Below are 12,225 nucleotides of genomic sequence, written 5' to 3'. Positions count from 1 at the left end.
TCTTAATGTTGTACTTGTGTCCCTGTGACTAATTTATTTTATACTTGGAAGCCTGTACCTTTTTAAAAATTCATTTTATTATCATTAATCTACAATTACATGAAGAACATTATGGTTGCTAGACACCCCCCTTCACCAAGTCCTCCTCCCCACAAACCCCATTACAGTCACTGTCCATCAGCGTAGTAAGATATTGTAGACTCACTACTTGTCTTCTCTATGTTGCACATCCCTCCCTATGCCCCCCCCCACATTATACATGCTAATCGTAAGGCCCCCTTTCTTTTTCCTTGCCCTTATTCCTCCCTTCCCACCCCTCCTGCCCAGTCCCTTTCCCTTTGGTAACTGTTAGTCCATTCTTGGGTTCTGTGATTCTGCTACTGTTTTGTTCCTTCAGTTTTTCTTTGTTCTTATACTCCACATATGAGTGAAATCATTTGGTACTTGTCTTTCTCCACCTGGCTTATTTCACTGAGCATAATACCCTCTAGCTCCATCCATGTTGTTGCGAATGGTAGGATTTGTTTTCTTCTTATGGCTGAATAATATTCCATTGTGTATATGTACCACATCTTCTTTATCCATTCATTTATTGATGGACACTTAGGTTGCTTCCATTTCTTGGCTATTGTAAATAGTGCTGCAATAAACATAAGGGTGCATCTGTCTTTTTCAAACTGGGATGCTGCATTCTTTTTTTTTTTTTTTTTTGTTTTAAATAATTATTTTTTATTGAAGGGTAGTTGACACACAGTATTACATTACATGAGTTTCAAGTGTACAACACAGTGGTAGAACATTTATATACATAATTCTAGGTTCCAGCTATCACCCTACCAGGCTGTTATAATATCTTGACTATATTCCTTATGCTATACATTACATCCCGGTTTTTATTTTACCATTGGAAGTCTGTCCTTTTTTTTTTTTTTTTTTTTTTTTTGTGAGGGCATCTATCATATTTATTGATCAAATGGTTGTTAATGACAATAAAATTCTGTATAGGGGAGTCAATGCTCAATGCACAATCATTAATACACCCCAAGCCTAATTTTCGTCAGTCTCCAATCTTCTGAGGCATAACAAACAAGTTCTTACATGGAGAACAAATTCTTACATAATGAATAAGTTACATAGTGAACAGTACAAGGGCAGTCATCACAGAAACTTTCGGTTTTGCTCATGCATTATGAACTCTAAACAGTCAGTTCAAATATGAATACTCATTTGGTTTTTATACTTGATTTATATGTGGATACCACATTTCTCTCTTTATTATTATTATTTTTAATAAAATGCTGAAGTGGTAGGTAGATACACGATAAAGGTAGAAAACATAGTTTAGTGTTGTAAGAGAGCAAATGTAGATGATCAGGTGTGTGCCTGTAGACTATGTGTTAATCCAAGCCAGACCAGGGCAATAAAACATCCACGTATGCAGAAGATTTCTCTCAGAACGGGGGGGTGAGGTTCTAAGCCTCACCTCTGTTGATCCCCAATTTCTCACCTGATGGCCCCCCTGCGACTGTGCCTGTCTTAGGTTGTTCCTCCCTTGAGGAATCTTACCCGTCTCTGGCTAACCAGTCATCTTCCGGGGCCATACAGGGAAATATGAAGTTGGTAAGTGAGAGAGAAGCCTTATTGTTTGAAAAAGTTAGCTTTTTACTTCTTTGCATATTTATGCCCTGTGGCTTCTATGCCCAGCATTTGTCTTGAGGTATCTTTACCACTTGGAAGAGTTATGATACTTGGTAAATTTGATATGAGGCATGAATTCTATTTAAGGGTTGTAATTAGGAAGGAAGAAGAAAAGCTATAGAAGTAGCAGGTGGAAGAAAACATGGGAAGATTGATTATTTCTTTGATATATCTTCTTGTAGAGTAACTTCAGCATGTATAGGTTTTAAGCTACTACTTAAATTGCAAACACACATTAACATAATAGGAGTATAGTTACATAACCAAAGCATATCTGTAATTACCAGCCATCTGCAGTGAAACCAAGAAAACCAGTAAGGCACCTTAGGCATTTGTGAAAAATTATCTATGATATGGTGGATATTGTCCAACTGAACTTGAACAGTCTGAGAGAAATCAGACAAATTAAAACAACCCATTCCTGGGGACTGTTCACATGCCATATGTTCTTTTAACAGTAAATAGTTTGTAGTTGTAAGACTTTGGAGCGCTGCAATTTGCACTTCTCCAAATTCTTGGTTGAGTTCCAACAGTATAGATCCAGTCCAATTTTGTTGTTTTACTGTATGCACAGGCCAGCTTAGATATCTCCTTCCTCATTCCCATGGCAAGTCCAGGAACTGGTGGGATGACTGCATCTACAGCTGTAGCAGTGCGTGGATCTTTGTTGGGGTTTTTTGATGATCATCTTCTGGCATGAGTCTTCCAGAGAGTGCAGATGTTGGAAGTTCTTTTTCATATCGTATCTTAGTTCATTTTCGGGGTAGCCCAATTAGGCTTTGATCCTTTGTATAAACACAAACAGACCCTTTGCCTACACTTTTATATGCCCTTTATACCCTTGTGTAGAACTCGTTGGAGGTTACCACACAGGAACTGCTCTTTTTTTTTTTTTTTTTTCTATCACTAATCTACACTTACATGACGAATATTATGTTTACTAGGCTCTCCCCTATAAACCCCTTTACAGTCACTGTCCATCAGCATAGCAAAATGTTGTAGAATCACTACTTGCCTTTGCTGTGTTGTACAGCCCTCCCTTTTATCCTACCCCCCCATGCATGTTAATCTTAATACCCCCCTACTTCTCCCCCCCTTATCCCTCCCTACCCACCCATCCTCCCCAGTCCCTTTCCCTTTGGTACCTGTTAGTCCATTCTTGAGTTCTGTGATTCTGCTGCTGTTTTGTTCCTTCAGTTTTTCCTTTGTTCTTATATTCCACAGATAAGTGAAATCATTTGGTATTTCTCTTTCTCCGCTTGGCTTGTTTCACTGAGCATAATACCCTCCAGCTCCATCCATGTTGCTGCAAATGATTGGATTTGCCCTTTTCTTATGGCTGAGTAGTATTCCATTGTGTATATGTACCACATCTTCTTTATCCATTCATCTATTGATGGACATTTAGGTTGCTTCCAATTCTTGGCTATTGTAAATAGTGCTGCAATAAACATAGGGGTGCATCTGTCTTTCTCAAACTTGATTGCTGCGTTCTTAGGGTAAATTCCTAGGAGTGGAATTCCTGGTTCAAATGGTAAGTCTGTTTTGAGCATTTTGATGTACCTCCATACTGCTTTCCACAATGGTTGAACTAACTTACATTCCCACCAGCAGTGTAGGAGGGTTCCCCTTTCTCCACAGCCTCGCCAACATTTGTTGTTGTTTGTGTTTTGGATGGCAGCCATCCTTACTGGTGTGAGGTGATACCTCATTGTAGTTTTAATTTGCATTTCTCTGATAATTAGCGATGTGGAGCATCTTTTCATGTGTCTGTTGGCCATCTGTATTTCTTTTTTGGAGAACTGTCTCTTCAGTTCCTCTGCCCATTTTTTAATTGGGTTATTTGTTTTTTGTTTGTTGAGGCGTGAGAGCTCCTTATATATTCTGGACGTCAAGCCTTTATCGGATGTGTCATTTTCAAATATATTCTCCCATACTGTAGGGATCCTTCTTGTTCTATTGATGGTGTCTTTTGCTGTACAGAAGCTTTTCAGCTTAATATAGTCCCACTTACTCATTTTTGCTGTTGTTTTCCTTGCCCGGGGAGATATGTTCAAGAAGAGGTCACTCATGTTTATGTCTAAGAGGTTTTCGCCTATGTTTTCTTCCAGGAGTTTAATGGTTTCATGGCTTACATTCAGGTCTTTGATCCATTTTGAGTTTACTTTTGTATATGGGGTTAGACAATGGTCCAGTTTCATTCTCCTACATGTAGCTGTCCAGTTTTGCCAGCACCACCTGTTGAAGAGACTGTCATTTCGCCATTGTATGTCCATGGCTCCTTTATCAAATATTAATTGACCATATATGTCTGGGTTAATGTCTGGATTCTCTAGTCTGTTCCATTGGTCTGTGGCTCTGCTCTTGTGCCAGTACCAAATTGTCTTGATTACTATGGCTTTATAGTAGAGCTTGAAGTTGGGGAGTGAGATCCCCCCTACTTTATTCTTCTTTCTCAGGATTGCTTTGGCTATTCGGGGTCTTTGGTGTTTCCATATGAATTTTTGAATTATTTGTTCCAGTTCATTGAAGAATGTTGCTGGTAGTTTCATAGGGATTGCATCAAATCTGTATATTGCTTTGGGCAGGATGGCCATTTTAATGATATTAATTCTTCCTAGCCACGAGCATGGGATGAGTTTCCATCTGTTAGTGTCCCCTTTAATTTCTCTTAAGAGTGACTTGTAGTTTTCAGAGTATAAGTCTTTCACTTCTTTGGTTAGGTTTATTCCTAGGTATTTTATTTTTTTTGATGCAATTGTGAATGGAGTTGTTTTCCTGATTTCTCTCTCTGTTGGTTCATTGTTAGTATATAGGAAAGCCACAGATTTCTGTGTGTTGATTTTGTATCCTGCAACTTTGCTGTATTCCGATATCAGTTCTAGTAGTTTTGGGGTGGAGTCTTTAGGGTTTTTTATGTACAGTATCATGTCATCTGCAAATAGTGACAGTTTAACTTCTTCTTTACCAATCTGGATTCCTTGTATTTCTTTATTTTGTCTGATTGCCGTAGCTAGGACCTCCAGTACTATGTTGAATAACAGTGGGGAGAGTGGGCATCCCTGTCTAGTTCCCGATCTCAGAGGAAATGCTTTCAGCTTCTCGCTGTTCAATATAATGTTGGCTGTGGGTTTATCATAGATGGCCTTTATTATGTTGAGGTACTTGCCCTCTATTCCCATTTTGCTGAGAGTTTTTAACATGAATGGATGTTGAACTTTGTCAAATGCTTTTTCAGCATCTATGGAGATGATCATGTGGTTTTTGTCTTTCTTTTTGTTGATGTGGTGGATGATGTTGATGGACTTTCGAATGTTGTACCATCCTTGCATCCCTGGAATGAATCCCACTTGGTCATGGTGTATGATCCTTTTGATGTATTTTTGAATTCGGTTTGCTAATATTTTGTTGAGTATTTTTGCATCTACGTTCATCAGGGTATTGGTCTGTAGTTTTCTTTTTTGGTGGGGTCTTTGCCTGGTTTTGGTATTAGGGTGATGTTAGCTTCATAGAATGAGTTTGGGAGTATCCCCTCCTCCTCTATTTTTTGGAAAACTCTAAGGAGAATGGGTATTATGTCTTCCCTGTATGTCTGATAAAATTCCGAGGTAAATCCATCTGTCCCGGGGGTTTTGTTCTTTGGTAGTTTTTTGATTACCTCTTCAATTTCGTTGCTGGTAATTGGTCTGTTTAGATTTTCTGTTTCTTCCTGGGTCAATCTTGGAAGGTTATATTTTTCTAGGAAGTTGTCCATTTCTCCTAGGTTTCCCAGCTTGTTAGCATATAGGTTTTCATAGTATTCTCCAATAATTCTTTGCATTTCCGTGGGGTCCGTCGTGATTTTTCCTTTCTCGTTTCTGATACTGTTGATTTGTGTTGACTCTCTTTTCTTCTTAATAAGTCTGGCTAGAGGCTTATCTATTTTGTTTATTTTCTCGAAGAACCAGCTCTTGGTTTCATTGATTTTTGCTATTGTTTTATTCTTCTCAATTTTATTTATTTCTTCTCTGATCTTTATTATGTCCCTCCTTCTGCTGACCTTAGGCCTCATCTGTTCTTCTTTTTCCAATTTCGATAATTGTGACATTAGACCATTCATTTGGGATTTCTCTTCCTTTTTTAAATATGCTTGGATTGCTATATACTTTCCTCTTAAGACTGCTTTTGCTGTGTCCCACAGAAGTTGGGGCTTAGTGTTGTTGTTGTCATTTGTTTCCATATATTGCTGGATCTCCATTTTGATTTGGTCATTGATCCATTGATTATTTAGGAGCGTGTTGTTAAGCCTCCATGTGTTCGTGAGCCTCTTTGCTTTCTTTGTACAGTTTATTTCTAGTTTTATGCCTTTGTGGTCTGAAAAGTTGGTTGGTAGGATTTCAATCTTTTGGAATTTTCTGAGGCTCTTTTTGTGGCCTAGTATGTGGTCTATTCTGGAGAATGTTCCATGTGCACTTGAGAAGAATGTATATCCCGCTGCTTTTGGATGTAGAGTTCTATAGATGTCTATTAGGTCCATCTGCTCTACTGTGTTGTTCAGTGCTTCCGTGTCCTTACTTATTTTCTGCCCAGTGGATCTATCCTTTGGGGTGAGTGGTGTGTTGAAGTCTCCTAGAATGAATGCATTGCAGTCTATATCCCCCTTTACTTCTGTTAGTATTTGTTTCACATATGCTGGTCCTCCTGTGTTGGGTGCATATATATTTAGAATGGTTATATCCTCTTGTTTGACTGATCCTTTTATCATTATGTAGTGTCCTTCTTTATCTCTTGTTACTTTCTTTGTTTTGAAGTCTATTTTGTCTGATATTAGTACTGCAACCCCTGCTTTCTTCTCACTGTTGTTTGCTTGAAATATGTTTTTCCATCCCTTGACTTTTAGTCTGTATATGTCTTTGGGTTTGAGGTGAGTTTCTTGTAAGCAGCATATAGATGGGTCTTGCTTTTTTATCCATTCTGTTACTCTGTGTCTTTTGATTGGTGCATTCAACCCATTAACATTTAGGGTGACTATTGAAAGATATGTACTTATTGCCATTGCAGGCTTTAAATTCGTGGTTACGAAAGGTTCAAGGTTAGCCTCTTTAGTATCTTACTGCCTAACTTAGCTCGCTTATTGAGCTGTTATATACACTGTCTGGAGATTCTTTTCTTCTCTCCCTTCTTGTTCCTCCTCCTCGATTCTTCATATGTTGGGTGTTTTGTGCTGTGCTCCTTCTAGGAGTGCTCCCATCTAGAGCAGTCCCTGTAAGATGTTCTGTAGAGGTGGTTTGTGGAAAGCAAATTCCCTCAGCTTTTGTTTGTCTGGGACTTGTTTAATCCCACCGTCATATTTGAATGATAGTCGTGCTGGATACAGTATCCTTGGTTCAAGGCCCTTCTGTTTCATTGTATTAAATATATCATGCCATTCTCTTCTGGCCTGTAGGGTTTCTGTTGAGAAATCTGACGTTAGCCTGATGGGTTTCCCTTTATAGGTGACCTTTTTCTCTCTAGCTGCCTTTAACACTCTTTCCTTGTCCTTGATCTTTGCCATTTTAATTATTATGTGTCTTGGTGTTGCCCTTCTTGGATCCTTTCTGTTGGGGGTTCTGTGTATTTCCGTGGTCTGTTTGATTACTTCCTCCCCCAGTGTGGGGAAGTTTTCAGCAATTATTTCTTCTAAGATACTTTCCATCTCTTTTCCTCTCTCTTCTTCTTCTGGGACCCCTATAATACGGATATTGTTCCTTTTAGATTGGTCACACAGTTCTCTTAATATTGTTTCATTCCTGGAGATCCTTTTGTCTCTCTCTATGTCAGCTTCTATGCGTTCCTGTTCTCTGATTTCAATTCCATCAATGGCCTCTTGCATTCTATCCATTCTGCTTATAAACCCTTCCAGAGTTTGTTTCATTTCTGCGATCTCCTTTCTGGCATCTGTGATCTCTTTCCGGACTTCATCCCATTTTTCTTGCGTATTTCTCTGCATCTCTGTCAGCATGTTTATGATTCTTATTTTGAATTCTTTGTCAGGAAGACTGGCTAGGTCTGTCTCCTTCTCTGGTGTTGTCTCTGTGATCTTTGTCTGCCTGTAGCTTTGCCTTTTCATGGTGATAGGAATAGTCTGCAGAACTGGGACGAGTGACGGCTGGAAGGACTTCCCTTCTTGTTGGTTTGTGGCCCTCCTCTCCTGGGAGAACAGCGACCTCTAGTGGCTTGTGCTGCGCAGCTGCGCGCAGACAGGGTTTCTGCTTCCTGCCCGGCTGCTATGGAGTTAATCTCCGCTGTTGCTGTGGGCGTGGCCTGGCTCGGGCAGCTACTCCAAAATGGTGGAGTCGCGTTGGAGCAGGAGCTGCTGGGAGGCTATTTATCTCCGTAAGGGGCCTCCCTGCTCCCTGCAGCCCAGGGGTTAGGGGGCCCAGAGATCCCGGATTCCCTACCTCTGGATTAAGTGACCCGCCCTGCCCCTTTAAGACTTCCAAAAAGCACCTGCCAAAACAAAACAACGACCACAAAAAAAAAACAAGAAAAAAAATTTTTTTAATTAAAAAAAAAAAAAAAAATTTTAATTAAAAAAAAAAGGTGGTCGTTCGTTTTTCTTTATTCTCCGGTGCCAGCCTCAGGCCTCTGCTCACTGGTCTTTCTGCCCTGTTTCCCTAGTATTGGGGTCCCTGTCCCTTTAAGACTTCCAAAAAGCGCTCGCCAAAACAAAGCAGCAAAAAAGCAAAAAAAAAAAAAAAATGGTCGCGCGCTTTTCTTATGTCCTCTGTCGCCCAGCCTCCAGTGCCTGCTCACTGTTCTTGCTGCCCTGTTTTCCCAGTATCGAGGGCCCTGCACTCTGGCCCGGATGGCTGGGGCTGGGTGTTCTTCAGCCCAGGGCTCCGTCTCCCTCCCGCTCTGCCTGCTCTTCTCCCGCCGGGAGCTGGGGGGAGGGGCGCTCGGCTCCCGCCGGGCCGGGGCTTGTATCTTACCCCCTTCGCGAGGCGCTGGGTTCTCTCAGGTGTGGATGTGGTCTGGATATTGTCCTGTGTCCTCTGATCTTTATTCTAGGAAGGGTTGTCTTTGTTATATTTTCATAGATATATATTGTTTTGGGAGGATATTTCCGCTGCTCTACTCACGCCGCCATCTTCCGTCCCTCCCTGGCTGCTGCATTCTTAGGGTAATTCCTAGAAGTGGAATTCCTGGGTCAAATGGTATTTCTATTTTGAGCTTTTTGAGGAACCTCCATATTGCTTTCCACAATGGTTGAACTAATTTGCATTCCCACCAGCAGTGTAGGAGGGTTCTCCTTTCTCCACAACCTCGCCAACATTTGTTGTTGTTTGTCTTTTGGATGGTGGCGATCCATACTGGTGTGAGGTGATATCTCATTGTGGTTTTAATTTGCATTTCTCTGATGACAAGCGATGTGGAGCATCTTTTCATGTTGGCCATCTGAATTTCTTCTTTGGAGAAGTGTCTGTTCAGCTCCTCTGCCCATTTTTCAATTGGATTATTTGGTTTTTGTTTGTTGAGATGCTTGAGCTCTTTATATATTTTGGATGTCAACCCTTTATCAGATCTGTAATTTTTATGAATATATTCTCCCATACTGTGGGGTACCTTTTTGTTCTATTGATGGTGTCCTTTGCAGTACCGAAGATTTTCAGCTTGATATAGTCCCACTTGTTCATTTTTGCTTTTGTTTTTCTTGCCGGGGGAGGTATGTTCATGAAGAAGTCACTCATGTTTATGTCCAAGAGATTTTTGCCTATGTTTTTTTCTAAGAGTTTTATGGTTTAATGACTTACATTCAGGTCTTTGATCCATTTCGAATTTACTTTTGTGTACAGGGTTAGACAGTGATCCAGTTTCATTCTCAAGCTTGTACCTTTTTAACTCCTTTATCTATTTCGCCTCCTCCCCACACCCACCATGGTAACCAACAGTCTGTTCTAGAGCACAGTCTTCTAGAGGTGGCATCAAGGAAACGAGGAATCCCCTAAAAGATAGAGGGGAAGAGAATCTCTAAAATGATGGTGAAAGAAAAAGACAAAAACAATGATAATTTAGTCCTCCATAATAAGATTAGCCTTTATGGGTTAGTCAAGGTTTAGAAAGGAATAAAGTTAAATTTTTAACAAAATATGAATTTTTAATATTTTATTGGAAAAATCACTTCAACCTCTTTTAAATAATGCACAGTGGCTTTAAAACATGTCCACAGACTTTTTTTTTGAAACTCCATCCTTGAGGATATAGAGGTTAATTCCCTCTCTTGATTATATGTTGGACTTAGTGACTCATTTCAAAGGAACAGAAAAATGTGGAAGTGATGATATACATCGTCATAGGTCTTTAAAACCCCCTTTCTCTCACTCTCTCCTGGATTGCTTTCTTGATGGAATTCAGCTGCCAGGTTTTGAGGATTTTGAAGCAACTTCTGGAGATGCCAAAGTGGTGAGGAACTGAAACCTCCTTCAGTAACTAAATGAGTGTCCTGTCTAAGCCATTGAGTTATAGGGTTATTTGTTACACAATAGAAGCTAACTAATACATAGTCTTTTGAAATTTACAACTTATGACTATAATGTTCACCCTCCCAACTATTGGTGAGTGACTGTACATCTTATTTATTTACCTGAATGTCACAGGCTTCACTTTCCCAGCTCATCAAGCGGCAATTTCTGGAGAGTTTTACACTGTACGCATGTGTGAAAAGAACTGTAATTTTGATGGGTGTAGGAACTGGGACTTTTATGTGTCCTGGCTGCTCAGCACCTCTTGTGCCTTCCTGCATTGCAGTTCTCAACAACATCAAAAGCTTATTTAAATTTTGAGTCAGTTCTTTCCATGCTGTAATAGTTAAGCAACAGGACAGCATCAGAAAGCTTGAGTCTTCTTTAAGAAGTGAACTGATAGAAAACTAAATGTGCTTGAAAATAATGAGAAGAGATTTATGCAAGGGGGGAAAGAGTTTGAGGATTAATGATAAGAACAGAGAAAGCTGAGAAACTAAAAACTATTCTACTATTAAAACCAAAAGCTGTGGAGGAAAGGAAATCTACTCTTATGCTGCTTGGTCCAGTGGTCAATAGTGTTTACACAGATATGTGTAACCACTGAGTATTGATTTAACTCCAATTACATAGTAATAGTGGGGATAAGGGTCAGGAAGGTTGCCTGTGTGGGTGGTTATGATGGAAGCCGTGTATGAGAAAGTCTTATAATTCTTATGTGAAAATATAACCATACTATTTACAAAAACGAAGCAAATGGCAGAATAATTGGTTACAGGAGTAGGAAGGAGACATTGATTGTGAAGCAGGAAATGGCAGAAGTTTGGAGAGGTGAAAGACAAGGAGGGAAGGTAGGCACATGATTTGCACTTTTATCTGACTCTGAATTGTTTGCATGAATACGTTTTTTTTCTATTAAGGTATGATTGATATACACACTTATGAAGGTTCCACACGAAAAAACAATGTGGTTACTATATTTACCCATATTATCAAGTCCCCAAACATACCCCAATGCAGTCACTGCCCATCAGTGCAGCAAGATGCCAAAGATGCACTATGTCCCTTCTCTGTGATACACTGTTCTCCCTGTGATCCCGCACACCATGTGTACTAAACATAATACCCCTCAAAACCTTCTCCCTCCCTACCCACCCGCCCTCCCACACCCCTCCCCTTTGGTAACCACTAGTTCATTCTTGGAGTTACTGAGTCTGCTGCTATTTTGTTCCTTCAGTTTTGCTACATTGTTATACTCCACAAATGAGGGAAATCATTTGGCATTTGTCCTTCTCCACCTGGCTTATGTCACTGAGCATAATGTCCAACAGCTCCATCCATGTTGTTGCAAATGGTAGGATTTGTGTCTTTCTTTTGGCCAAATAGTATACCATTGTGGATATATATGACATCTTCTTTATCCATTCATCTACTGACAGACACTTAGGTTGCTTCCATATCTTGGCTATTGTAAAAAGTATTGCGATAAACATCGGGGGACATATGTTTTTTTGAGAAGTTGTATTCTGTGGGTAAATTCCAAGGAGTGGGATTCCCAGGTCAAATCATATTTCTGTTTTTTGTTTTTTGAGCAACCTCCATATTGCTTTCCACAATGGTTGAACTAGCTTACATTCCCACCAGCAGTGCAGGAGAGTTCCCCTTTCTCCACATGCTCACAAGCATTTGTTGTTCTTAGTCTTTTTGATGCTGGCCTTCCTTACTGGTGTGAGGTGATATCTCATTGTGGTTTTAATTTGCATCTCCCTGATGATTAGTGATGTGGAGCATCTTTTCGTGCATCTGTTGGTCATCTGAATATCTTCTTTGGAGAATTTTCTCTTCATATTCTCCGCCCATTTTTTAATCAAGTTATTTGCTTTTTGGGTGTTGAGGCATGTAAGTTCTTTATATATTTTGGATGTTAACCCTTTGTAAGATATGTCATTTACAAATATATTCTCCCATACTGTAGGATGCCTTTTTGTTCTGTTTATGGTGTCCTTTGCTGTACAGAAAGTTTTTAATTTGATGTAGTCCCATGAGT

The sequence above is a fragment of the Manis pentadactyla genome, chromosome 12 (genome assembly GCF_030020395.1).
Source record: "Manis pentadactyla isolate mManPen7 chromosome 12, mManPen7.hap1, whole genome shotgun sequence".
Taxonomy (NCBI): domain Eukaryota; kingdom Metazoa; phylum Chordata; class Mammalia; order Pholidota; family Manidae; genus Manis; species Manis pentadactyla.
The sequence above is the reverse complement of the archived record's forward strand: the minus strand, read 5'-3'. Positions refer to the sequence as shown.